Source organism: Carcharhinus amblyrhynchos, chromosome 28, assembly GCF_965287045.1.
Source record: "Carcharhinus amblyrhynchos chromosome 28, sCarAmb.v2.hapA, whole genome shotgun sequence".
Taxonomy (NCBI): domain Eukaryota; kingdom Metazoa; phylum Chordata; class Chondrichthyes; order Carcharhiniformes; family Carcharhinidae; genus Carcharhinus; species Carcharhinus amblyrhynchos.
This window is the reverse complement of record NC_137351.1, coordinates 19867634-19880637: the sequence shown is the minus strand read 5'-3', so window position 1 is coordinate 19880637 and position 13004 is coordinate 19867634. Positions and strand designations below refer to the sequence as shown.

The 13004-nt window shown below is 44.0% G+C and overlaps 1 protein-coding gene across 3 annotated transcripts in view; it reads left to right on the top strand.

The window, feature by feature from the left end:
- The window catches only part of rnf111 (ring finger protein 111), a 123353-nt gene that overhangs the window by 55786 nt on the left and 54563 nt on the right, over nt 1-13004 (top strand). The window lies entirely within an intron of this gene.

The following is a 13004-nucleotide window of genomic DNA, read 5'->3' as shown; positions in this document are numbered from 1 at the left end:
TTTAGCGAGGCAGCCTCCACCACTTCAACGGGCAGAGAATTCCAGAGATTCACCACCCTTTGAGTGAAGAAGTTCCTCCTCAACTCCGTTCTAAACCGCCTCCCCTTTATCTTGAGGCTGTGCCCCCTAGTCCTACTGTCTTTTTTGAGCGGGAAGAGTCTCTCCACCTCTATCCTATCCATCCCATTCATCATCTTATACGTCTCAATGAGATCTCCCCTCATTCTTCTAAACTCTAACGAGTACAAGCCCAGTTTATTCAGCCTCTCCTCATAGCTCAATCCCCTCAACTCCGGTATCAGCCTAGTAAACCTCCTCTGCACTCCCTCCAGGGCCAAAATATCCTTGCGCAGGTGCGGCGCCCAAAACTGCACACAGTACTCCAGCTGCGGCCTCACCAATGCCCTATACAGCTGCAGCAAGACCTCCCTACTTTTATATTCAATCCCCCTCGCTATGAAGGCCAGCATCCCATTCGCCTTCCTGACCACCTGCTGCACCTGCAAGCTGGGTTTTTGCGACTCATGCACAAGGACCCCGAGGTCCCTCTGCACCGTCGCCTGCTGCAGTTTTTCGCCACGTAAGTAATAGTCCTTCCTACCATTCTTCCTACCAAAGTGGACCACCTCACACTTGCCAACATTAAATTCCATTTGCCATTTCCTGGTCCATTCGCCCAGCCTATCTAGATCCTTCTGCAGACTCTCCACACCCTCCGCACAATTTGCCTTTCCCCCAATCTTGGTGTCATCAGCAAATTTCGACACCCTGCACTCGGTTCCCTCCTCCAGATCATCTATATAAATGGTAAATAGCTGAGGCCCCAGCACCGACCCCTGGGGCACCCCACTAGTCACCAACCGCCAATCCGAATAGCACCCATTGACCCCCACTCTCTGCCTCCTATTTGACAACCAATCCTCTATCCACGCTAACACCCTACCCCCAACTCCATGTCCCCTGACCTTCTGCAATAACCTCTTGTGAGGTACCTTGTCAAACGCCTTCTGAAAATCCAGAAAGACCACATCCACCAGCTCTCCTCTATCCACTGCCCTAGACACATCCTCATAGAACTCCAGTAAATTTGTCAGACACGACTTCCCTTTAATGAAACCGTGTTGCGTCCGCCCTATCAAGCAATTCCCTTCAAGATGCCTCGCAATTTCCTCCTTAATGACGGATTCTAACATTTTACCTACCACAGACGTTAAACTAACCGGCCTATAATTCCCCGCCTTTTGCCTGGCACCCTTCTTAAACAACGGCGTAACATTAGCCGTTTTCCAATCTTCCGGCACTTCCCCGGAATCCAGCGACGTCTGGAAAATAACCACCAAGGCATCCACTATCACCTCCGCCATTTCTTTCAGAACCCTCGGATGCATTCCATCCGGTCCTGGGGACTTGTCCACAATCAGCCCCTCCAGTCTGTCGAGCACCACCTCTCTAGTAACAATAATGTCATTAAGACCCTCCATTCCTACCACCTTTCCATCGCTAACACCCGGCAAATTATTCACGTCCTCCTCCGTGAAGACAGAAACAAAAAAGTTATTCAAGACCTTAGCCATATCCCCATCCCCTACCACTAGCTCCCCTTTCTCATCCTCTAAAGGACCAACGTTCACCCTAGCCAGCCTCTTCCTTTTTATATATTTATAAAAACTCTTGCTATCCTTTTTTATATTAAGTGCTAGCCCAGCCTCATAGCTTCTCCTACCCTCCTTGGGATAGAGCCTGGGTGGGATTGTTGTTGGTATAGACTCAATGGGCCAAATAGAAATCATAACCCTACGAGAGACTATGAATAACAAAAGAATATTGTTTGCTCAGATATTTTTTTCAAGGCCAAGAGCGAATTTAGAACATGCAACCCACTTTCTCCTCCTCCATCTGCACCAGAAACTCCACCATACAATGATCACTCTCTCCAAGAGGATCCTTCACCGCAAGGTCCCTAATTCTACCCGCCTCATTACATAGCACCAGATCCAAGATAGCTCGCTCCCTCGTCGGCTCCAACACACACTGTTCAAGGAAATTATCCCGGCAGCATTCCAAGAACTCCTCCTCGAGCCCACCTCGTCCAACATGGGTCGACCAATCAATATGCAGATTGAAATCTCCCATAACTACTGCCGTCCCATTCCTGCACGCCGCACTTATTTGCGTGTTAACAGCCCGCCCCACCTCCAGATCATTATTCGGGGGCCGATAGATGACACCCACCAGCGTCTTCCTCCCTTTGCTGTTCCTAATCTCCACCCACAACGATTCCACGTTCTGCTCTTTGGCTCCGATATCATCCCTTGCTACCACCCTGATGCTATCCTTAATCAGCAGAGCTACGCCACCCCCTCTTTCCTCCTGCCTATCCTTCCTAAACACTTGATAGCCCTGTACATTCATCTCCCAGTCCCTGTCACCTTGCAGCCACGTCTCTGTAATGGCCACCAGATCGTATCCATTTGTGTCGATCTGCGCCACCAGCTCATCCACTTTATTCCGAATGCTTCGTGCATTCAGATAAAGCGCTTTCATCCCAGCCTTCACCTGGACCCTATTTGCCGTAACGCCACCAATTGGGACATCCTCGTCCTCTTCCCTTACCTGTACCCTATCCTTAACTTTAGACCTCGTAGCGTCACCTACCCTCGCACCCTCCCCCCCCCTAATTAGTTTAAAGCCCTGTCTACAGTCCTCTTTACTCGATTCGCCAACACTCTGGTCCCAGCACGATTCAGACCAACCCCATCCCGCCCGAACAAGTCCCACCTACCCCAATACTGGTGCCAATGCCCCATAAATTCGAACCCATTCCTCCCACACCAATCCCTGAGCCACCCATTCACTTCCTTTATCCTGTCAATCCTACGCCCGTCTGCACTCAGTTCAGGCAGTAGCCCAGAGACGACCACCTTGTCGGTTCTACTTTTTAATTCCATTCCCAGCTTTTCATACTCCCTCCCCAGAGACGACCACCTTGTCGGTTCTACTTTTTAATTCCATTCCCAGCTTTTCATACTCCCTCCCCAGATCCTCAGTCCGCACTTTGCCTACGTCGCCGGCACCCACATGTACTACAACGACCGGGTTCTCACCCTCCCACTCCAGGTTCCTCTGCAGCCCAGCTGCGACATCCTGTACCCGAGCACCAGGCAGACAACACACCCTTCTGTGCACTTTGTCATTGTGACAAAGGACAGTGTCAATACTCTTCACCCCACTATCTCCAATCACTACTACGTTCCTTTTCCCCTTCTCTTTGCCTATGTCCTGCTGCATCACTGTACCGTGTGCAGTTTGCTCACCAACCTCACCTGCCTCATCCTCTTCCAGACTGGAAGCAAGAACCTCAAACCTGTTATGCAGATTAAGAGGCTGAGGCCTCCGCTCCTCACCCCCCTTCCTCCTCCTCCCAGCAGCCCCCTTTTGTCCCTGACCCTTAGATTTAGCCAGTCTAGGGGCACCCTCTCTCCCCCTGATGAGCCTCAGTGTCTGTAGCTCAGAGGCCAGCTCATCCACCTTGAGCTGGAGCTCCTCCAGCAACCTGCACTTACTGCAGACATGGTCACTGGGAAGGACCCTGGGGTCCGCCAGTTCCCACATCATACAGAAACCACACATCACATGCCCCTCCATTATTCACTGTAATTTTTTATGGGGAAAAAAATTTTTTTCCTTGTTTCTTGCTGTAGCAGTTTTGAAAAAATTTTTTTTTCCTTGTTTTTTTTTTCAAACAAACTCACCTGGCCTTTTTTCCTTCAAGCCCTTTTTGATATTAAGCCCTATTAACTCACTCTGCTTCCCACTCACTCCGCTGCCCGCTCAGACGCTGCCCGCTGTCTACACCAGGCCTCCTTTTTAATCCCCACCCAGGCTCTATCCCCATAACACCATATATTTAAAGTTTGTTAATGAGTCACAAGGCTTACATTGACACTGCAATGAAGTTGCTGTGAAATTCCCCTAGTTGCTACACTTCGGGTCAATGCAACTAACCTAATTTGTCCCACGAATCCCTCTAACCCAAGCATCCCAGGACACTAAGGGACAATTTAGCATGACCAATCAACCCAACAGCATGTCTTTCAGATTGTGGGAGGAAACCAGAGCACCCATGTAGACACAGGGACAACGTGCAACTTCCACACTGATAGTGACCCAGGCTGGGAATCAAACCTGGGTCCCTGGCGCTGTGAGGCAGCAGTCCTAACCACTGTGCTATCATGCTGCTCATATTGATGAGTCAAAATTATCTCTTCGGACAGAAAGTATTCGACTGAAAACCTTTCTAAAAATAGCTGAAACATGTTGGACTAACTACCAAAGCAGTATAAATGATAGAGATCAAATAATTATGAGCCGACTTTCCATCTATTGTTTTAAACTTCAGCATTAGGAAAATATTTTTTTCACTCTGAATTTTCAACCCATTATTTTGAAGCAAGGAGTGTCCAGTTGATATATCTTAAAATGATTGCTCATCCACCAAGCATTATTTTACTTTGTCTTGTTAATGCACTCCTGCTTATGGTAAATAAATCAACTCCATGGACCAACTTGCAAATATTTTGCTGATCTCTTTTTATTCCAATCTCGTCAAAGTTGTGCAAGCATGGGGTATGAGAATAACAAAAGAAAAAAATCTTGTTTTCAGGCATCTTAATTAGTAACGTTTTTACATATCACCTTTTGGAATGGATGAAATGTTTTATTCTGAAATATTTCTATCTTGTCTGGAGAGACACCGACCTAAAGGCTACATTTACCCATTTTAATGGTGAAGTGATAATCATCTGGACGTGCCATGGAATAGAGCAATGAAAATCCTGGAATATAGTGAATCTGTTGTTAACTATCTAAATATAACACCAAAAAATGATTGGTTATTGGATAACTTCATATTTTACTGAAATGATATGTAGCAATTGAATACATCAAAGTTCAGGGAAGAACATTAGCCAGCCATTAATGGTACACAGTGCACTGTACAGCAGCTGTATTTACAGGAATTGTTCAACGCACCTTGCTTAATAGCTGATCATCTGAAACTGAATATCCTTTTTTTTCTACTTTAGTAGAGTGCTATAATGGCCTGAGTCAACAAACAAGTGTTCCATATTAGAAGCTTTTGTTAATTCAAGTACAAAAGGAAAATACTGCACATGCAGGAAATATGAAACAATACAGAAAGTTGTGCAAATACTTGGGTCTTCTGGTATTTATGGAGAGAGAAATCTTGGTCACCTTTTAGGTCAATGACCTTTTGCCAGAACAGTATTTACTGTTAATTCAAAGTTGCTTAATTCAAATGATCTAATCCATGCAATTTTGTACTGAATTACTGCTTTTCCTTCTATGCGTATGACTTGATGCAAATTATTGTATAATTATATGGAAAACAATTGCAAATTATCAGTAGCCTAGAAACAGGTGGTGAATTATGTCATTATTTTATGGCATTAAGTATTTTTTGCAGTTGCACTGTTGTGTATGGTAAAGAATTTCTCTATTTAAAAACATCACATGGTAGACACATCAAAAATGTGCTATTGGTTCACTGTACCTTGCAACGATCCACTGTCAGCACCATTTCCATTTGAGGATTTCCTCTATGGCACAGCTTCACCGATTTTAAAACACCATCTGGGCCTTTTGACTGAGATGAAGCTCAGATTAAGCACTGGAGGGGGTGTAAAGCCTGCTTCTGTCAGCTTGGATCTTGTTGATCAAGCCCAGGACAAGAAATGGGGAGCTTGGATCTGTAATGTGTCTCTTATCGAGGCTTTCGACCAATTTGTTTTTTGGCTATAACTAAAAAAATTGTCATTTTTGTGCAGTAATCCTTTCACTTTTGCCCTTGTATTCATCACAATCTGATAAATTACTTTTTAAGAAAATGACACGGTGTCAAAGCTTTAGTTAACGCATGCATTCTCCATGGCAGCTGCTCTACCAATCACAGCCCATTTGCCAACCAGTCGGCACTCTCTCCTCATGAGGTATAAATTGTTGTACATTTTACACTTGGTATTCTTATGAATTGTTCTGATGCATACAAGACAAAAAGCTTCGACAGCAAGTTGTTTTTCAGCAGCACTCAAATTTTGCATTGTCAAATGATTATTCTGTTTCATTTGGACATTTATTTACTTCCTTGGCCATTTTAGCACCCCCCCCCCACCAAATTCCCCATCCCTCATTTCAACACATTTCTACAGAAGATGAGCAGTAAACGTTGGCCTACCCAATGCCACCCGTATGACGTTAATTTTTCTTTTCAATGTAATGGGTTACAGACACAAAGCAGAGGGGTTGAGACCAAGCACAATTGCTCTTTCAAAAACCCAACAAGGCACAGTGAGCTGAATGATGCTCCTACTTGCTGAGGAACTTTGGACAGCCAATTTTCCCCAAAAGCTTGCAAAGATGGTAATTAAAAATGATACCTTGGTAAAATAATTGCACACCATGTGTGTTTGTGACTAGTTTCTGATATTGCACATTGTTTGCATGTTCTCCCACGTCTGTGTGGGTTTCATCTCGGTGCACCGGATTCCTCCCACAGTCCAAAAGATGTGCGGATTCGTTGGATTGGCGTTAATAAATTGACCCTTATTGTTCCAAGCTGTGTAAGTAAGGGAGATTAGGGGTTAAGGAGTTCAGACAGGTGGGGGTGTGTGAGCCAGCGTAAGATACTGACTTGGTACATGGTCAATGGGCTGAACGGCTGCCTTCTACATTGTAGGGATTCTATGATTCTGAGAGGTGCAAGTTTGTATTAACTCAGTTGCTGGAACACTGGGTTACTGATTCGGAGAATAATGTCTGAGGTTTTCTCATTTTTTGATAATCTATATTTTCATCTATTTGAACTTATGTTGATGCTCTTAACATTTGGTAGTATTCACAGCAGGGGAGGCAGTGGTGTAGTAGTATTGTTACCCTGGGGAATCCTCTGGGGACCTGGGTTTCATTCTCATCACAGCAGATGGTGAAATTTGAATCCAATAAAAATCTGGAATTGATGACCATTGTAGTAAAAACCCATCTGGTTCACTTATCACCTTTATCACAAAAATTTGACATTCTTACCTGGCTCCACATCCACAGAGATGTCCTCTGAAATGCCACTCAGGTCAAGGACAATTAAGCAACGAGTACTGACCGAGCCAGGGATACCCACATCCCACGTTTGAATTAAAAAAAAAAAGCTGAAAAGTGCATTGTGGTGAGGGCATCCAGAACCTGAAAGTATTGCTGGAATGATCAATGCGGTGCTGTTGACTTATCAACCATACAGCTATGTCACTTCGCATCACCAGCTGACAATTTGATTTGGACAAAATTAGTTGTGATGAGGACAGGTTTAAAAAAAAAAGTGACGCTTACTTGCAGTACATTGCTTCCATCACAATCCTGCATGCCCAAAGTACTTGCAGTCCAGCAGCTCCAAGTCCCACAGCAATATTTACACCCCACAAGAGTCTCCTCCCACCCCTTTTCATCTTAGTCCATCAAAAAACCCTGCTATTTATTTGTCCCTCGTGTGTTCAATAAACTGCCCCTTGCACTATTTATCTTTTTGTGCTCATTCTTGGGGTTCATTTTCACCAAGTCTGTATTTGCATTTTTATAAAATATTCTTGCGAGCCAGACCCAAGCTAGGGGCTATGAATATAAGATATCACTAATAAACCCAACCGCAGGGAGTAGTGGAAGTGACTAGCATGTGTACATGTGAGGAGCAGCTTATTAAACACACAAGGGACAAAGAAATAGTGTGGTATTTTGATGGACTGAGATGCAAAGCAATGGGAGGCTCTTGAGTGTAAACAGTGGTGTGGATCTTAGAACCTGCAAATACTTTCAGCATGCAGGATTCTGAATTGCAGAGAATTTAGAGATGGTAAATTTTTGCTCTGTAGGACAATCAACAGCTTTAAGTTGGCATTCTGCTTTCAAATTGCTTTGGTTATAAAGCCTATATCAACTGATGCTGCATTCCTCTCTCCTTGAGGCCTGTCCACAGCATCTAGCCAGTGAATCTTTACTTACAGCTGTAAATTTCACCGGCAGTTTTAAAAATATTTTGTTACTGTATTGTGCTACGTGCACATAACAAAAACTCCTGCCTACTCAAGATCATACTGAATGGGCATTTTATTTATCAACTCTCTTACTCTAAAATGGAGTTTTTTTTGTCAGAAACCTTCTCTCACTTTTCATAGCTGCTTCAATCTAGAGCCAAAGAGTAATCACTGAATACTACTTTTTCTCCATTGAATGAGCAACTAAAAAAATGAGGAACAGTATAAAGCCAGGCTGACATTTAGCCCACATGAGTTTCACTAGCATATGCAATCATATTCTGCACAAGCCACTATAAAGAATGTTGATATGATAGCATTTTAAAATTTCTGTTGAATTAAAATGCGAACAATGTAGGGTTCAGGACATCGATTCTCATTTTAGTACCTCTGACCTTCAATTTTTATGTTAGGACAGATGCAAAACCTTGGACTGTTAGCAAAGCCTCAAACCATTGAAATAACCTTCTCTCTGGAAAGTACATGCTTATTATTAGTCCCTGACAATATTTTCACATGGAGTCTGCAAAAAAAAAAGTACCTCAGCCCCGATAATACCAATAGTTCAGTTTCTTGCCCCACCTTCAATCCAGTTTTCTTTCAGCCCCAAAAATGACTTAAGTTCAACTAAATATTTAGAATGATCTTTGTTAATGTTATTCTGTCAGCAGCATGGTCTTGCAGCTGATTCTGGCCAACTTGTGTGTTTGCAAACCATTCACTTCAATTATTCTTCAATTAAACTGTTAACTGTATTGGCATTGTGAATCATCTGATGATTTATTTTCATGTTGTTTCAGATATTTGTTGCGGATCATTTCTTACTCCATAACCCAGACGGCATGGTGGCACAGTGGTTAGCACTGCTGCCTCTCAGCACCAGGACCTAGGTTCGATTACTGGCTAGGGTCACTGTGTGTGTGGAGTTTGCACATTTTCCCCGTGTCTGTGTGGGTTTCCAAGTGCCCCGGTTTCCTCCCGTAGTCCAAACATGTGCAAGTTAGCTGGATTGACCATGCTAAGTTGCCCCTTAGTGTCAGGGGAACTAGCTACGGTTAAGAACAAAAGAACATAAGAAATAGGAGCAGGAGTAGGCCATCCAGCCCTTCGAGCCTGCCCCGCCATTCAATAAGATCATGGCTGATCTGTCATGGCTCAGTTCCACATTCCCGCCCTCTCCCCATAACCCTTAATCCCCTCGCTTATCAAAAACCCATCAACCCGCGTCTTAAAAATATTTAGCGAGGCAGCCTCCACCACTTCAACGGGCAGAGAATTCCAGAGATTCACCACCCTTTGAGTGAAGAAGTTCCTCCAACTCCGTTCTAAACCGACCCCCCTTTATCTTGAGGCTGTGCCCCCTAGTCCTACTGTCCTTTCTGAGCGGGAAGAGCCTCTCCACCTCTATCCTATCCATCCCATTCATCATCTTATATGTCTCAATGAGATCTCCCCTCATTCTTCTAAACTCTAACGAGTACAAGCCTAGTTTATTCAGCCTCTCCTCATAGCTCAACCCCCTCAACTCCAGTATCAGCCTAGTAAACCTCCTCTGCATTCCCTCCAAGGCCAAAATATCCTTGCGTAAGTGCGGCGACCAAAACTGCACACAGTACTCCAGCTGCGGCCTCACCAATGCCCTATACAGCTGCAGCAAGACCTCCCTACTTTTATATTCAATCCCCCTCGCTATGAAGGCCAGCATCCCATTCGCCTTCCTGACCACCTGCTGCACCCGCAGGCTGGGTTTTTGCGACTCATGCACAAGGACCCCGAGGTCCCTCTGCACCGTCGCCTGCTGCAGTTTTTCGCCCCGTAAGTAATAGTCCTTCCTACCAAAGTGGACCACCTCGCACTTGCCAACATTAAATTCCATTTGCCATTTCCTGGTCCATTCGCCCAGCCTATCTAGATCCTTCTGCAGACTCTCCACACCCTCCGCGCAATTTGCCGTTCCCCCAATCTTGGTGTCATCAGCAAATTTCGACACCATACACTCGGTTCCCTCCTCCAGATCATCTACATAAATGGTAAATAGCTGAGGCCCCAGCACCGACCCCTGGGGCACTCCACTAGTCACCAACCGCCAATCCGAATAGCACCCATTAACCCCCACTCTCTGTCTCCTATTTGACAACCAACCCTCTATCCACGCTAACACCCTACCCCCAACTCCATGCCCCACTTACCTTCTGCAATAACCTCTTGTGAGGTACCTTGTCAAACGCCTTCTGAAAATCAAGAAAGACCACATCCACCAGCTTTCCTCTATCCACCGCCCTAGACACATCCTCATAGAACTCCAATAAATTTGTCAGACACGACTTCCCCTTAACGAAACCATGCTGCGTCTGCTCTATCAAGCAATTCCCCTCAAGATGCCTCGCTATTTCCTCCTTGATGACGGATTCTAACATTTTACCTACAACAGACATTAAACTAACCGGCCTATAATTCCCTGCCTTTTGCCTGGCACCCTTCTTAAACAACGGCGTAACATTAGCCGCTTTCCAATCTTCCAGCACTTCCCCGGAATCCAGCGAAGTCTGGAAAATAACCACCAAGGCATCCACTATCACCTTCGCCATTTCTTTCAGAACCCTCGGATGCATTCCATCTGGTCCTGGGGACTTGTCCACAATCAGTCCCTCCAGTCTGTCGAGCACCGCCTCTCTAGTAACAATAATGTCATTGAGACCCTCCAGTCCTACCACCTTTCCATCGTTAACACCCAGCAAATTATTCACGTCTTCCTCCGTGAAGACCGAAACAAAACAAAAAAAATGCATGGCGTACAGGGCTAGGACTTGGGTGGGCATTGTGGTGCGGGCTTGATAGATTGAATGGCCTCCTACACTCTGGGATTCTAATGAAGTTCTGGAAAAAAAATCTTTTTGGTCTGGTCCCTGTGGTATAGAATTCGCATCAGTAACGCTTGCCATTGATTTATGTTGCACTGGCAATGATTAGTTTTGCTAAAATTTGTCAATTCAGGCAGATACTTCAGCCCAAGACAGAGGAAGTGCTGCGCTGTCTCGGGTGCTGACTTTGAGACAAGACATTAAATTGAGACTTGTGCCTCTTCAGGTGGAACAAAACACCCCATAGATCCTTCCCAACAAGAGGGTCCTCTGTGTCCTTGCCAGTGTTTATCCCACAGCCAACTGATTCAAATACATTAACTACCCACCTGCAGTTCTTTGGGATTTTGCTCTGCTTGAATGGCTGCCACTTTGCCGATGTTACAACATTGACGATACAATTTTAATTGGCTGTGGTTTTGGAACATCTTTAAGAACAAAGATGTGCAGGTTAGGTTGATTGGCCATGCTGAATTGCCCCTTGGTGTTCCAAGATTTGTAGGCTAGCAGGGTGAATATGTATGGTTATGGGGATAGGACCTGGGTAAGATGTTTTGTTGGCGAATTGGGCTGAATGACCTCCTCCTGTGCTGTAGGAACTCTATGATTCTATGTAACGTATAAGTGCTGTGTGAATGTAGTTTTGTCGGTTCAAATAGATTGCCAGGTTTGAAGTGAAAATGAACGATTGTAAGGCAAAAAACAGTGAATTTCCAGAAGAGATTGTGTAAACAATGTTTGAAAATGTTGTGCATTGGCAGAAGTGTGAAGGAAGTTCGTAGAAATATTGATGCAAGTGGGATGGGTTCAGTTTGCCTAATCTTCGTTACTAAAGCTTTAATTTGAAAAGTAATTCCAAAATTGCTGGCTTCTAAAACAAAGATTTAGCTGATATGACTAATCAGTGATTAAGTGGGTAACAGCTCTTAAAATGCAATGAGTAATTCAGTTGTATGGATGATGGTGATCTTGAGGTCAAAGCCGACAACTAACAGTTTCTGAGGAGAGTCTGATGTGATGATACAGTGTAAACAGTACATTCTGCTTCTATTTGTTTTGGGAACGTTATTCAGTGCAGCTGTATGAAGCATTGAATTGAGATGCAGACTGATCAGATTTAAGCTTCTTCTGGATACTTCGGCCATTCTTTCTCCTTAATAAACAAAAAATGAAAGAGGCTAGAAAGAGAACAGCTGATATAATTTGAATTGTGACTCTTTTTTATTTGTAACTATTGAATTTCCATTTCCATTTTAATTTCTAATTATTTGACCATTTTGAATGCTGCAGTGACCTACCTATCTTCCACCAGTTAAATGTAATGTCCGGTCAGAATTTTCCACTCAAAGCTCTTTCCATTGCTGAGTTGGTAGATGAGCCTGTGTAACTGCTGAAAAATACAGACCAGAATGTCTTGTGTTCAAATTTAGACTTCCAGTCTGTGTTAAGTCGGTATGTCTCAGCCAGGTTTCTAATGTGAAGACCACAAATCACTTGTAGCACCCCAGGAAAAAGTGTGTGCAGATTTTGTAATTTAACATTCGGTCAGAAAAAAATGAGAGAACAGAAAGTACCAGAGATTTGGGAGATTAATATAGCTGTTTGTTTGCACTGGTAACCCTCCTTGTGAATCGGTTTATTTTTATTCATTTTTAGGACATTTTGCTGGCAAGGCCAGCATTTCTTTCCCTTGTCCTAGTTGCACTGACAAGGTGGTGGTGAGCTGCCCTAAACCATTGCTGACCATGTACTGAAGTTGTTCCCTCAGTACTGTTTAGCCTTTTCATTAAACTGAGTGGCTTGCTCAGCAACTTAAAAGGGAATTAAGATCCAACCGTGTTGAAGTCACATAGGTAACATTGGGTGGTGGTGGTAGGTTCTTCCCTTAAATGATATTAATAAAGTCTTGGAGTTTTACAACAATTATTGTCACTTTCACAGAGTTTTTACTTTAATTACTTTCATATTCTCAAACTGCCTTTGCAGTATCTGAACTTGCCTTGTGTTAATTGTAACTGACCAAAAATTGATTTTAATTATTATGCCC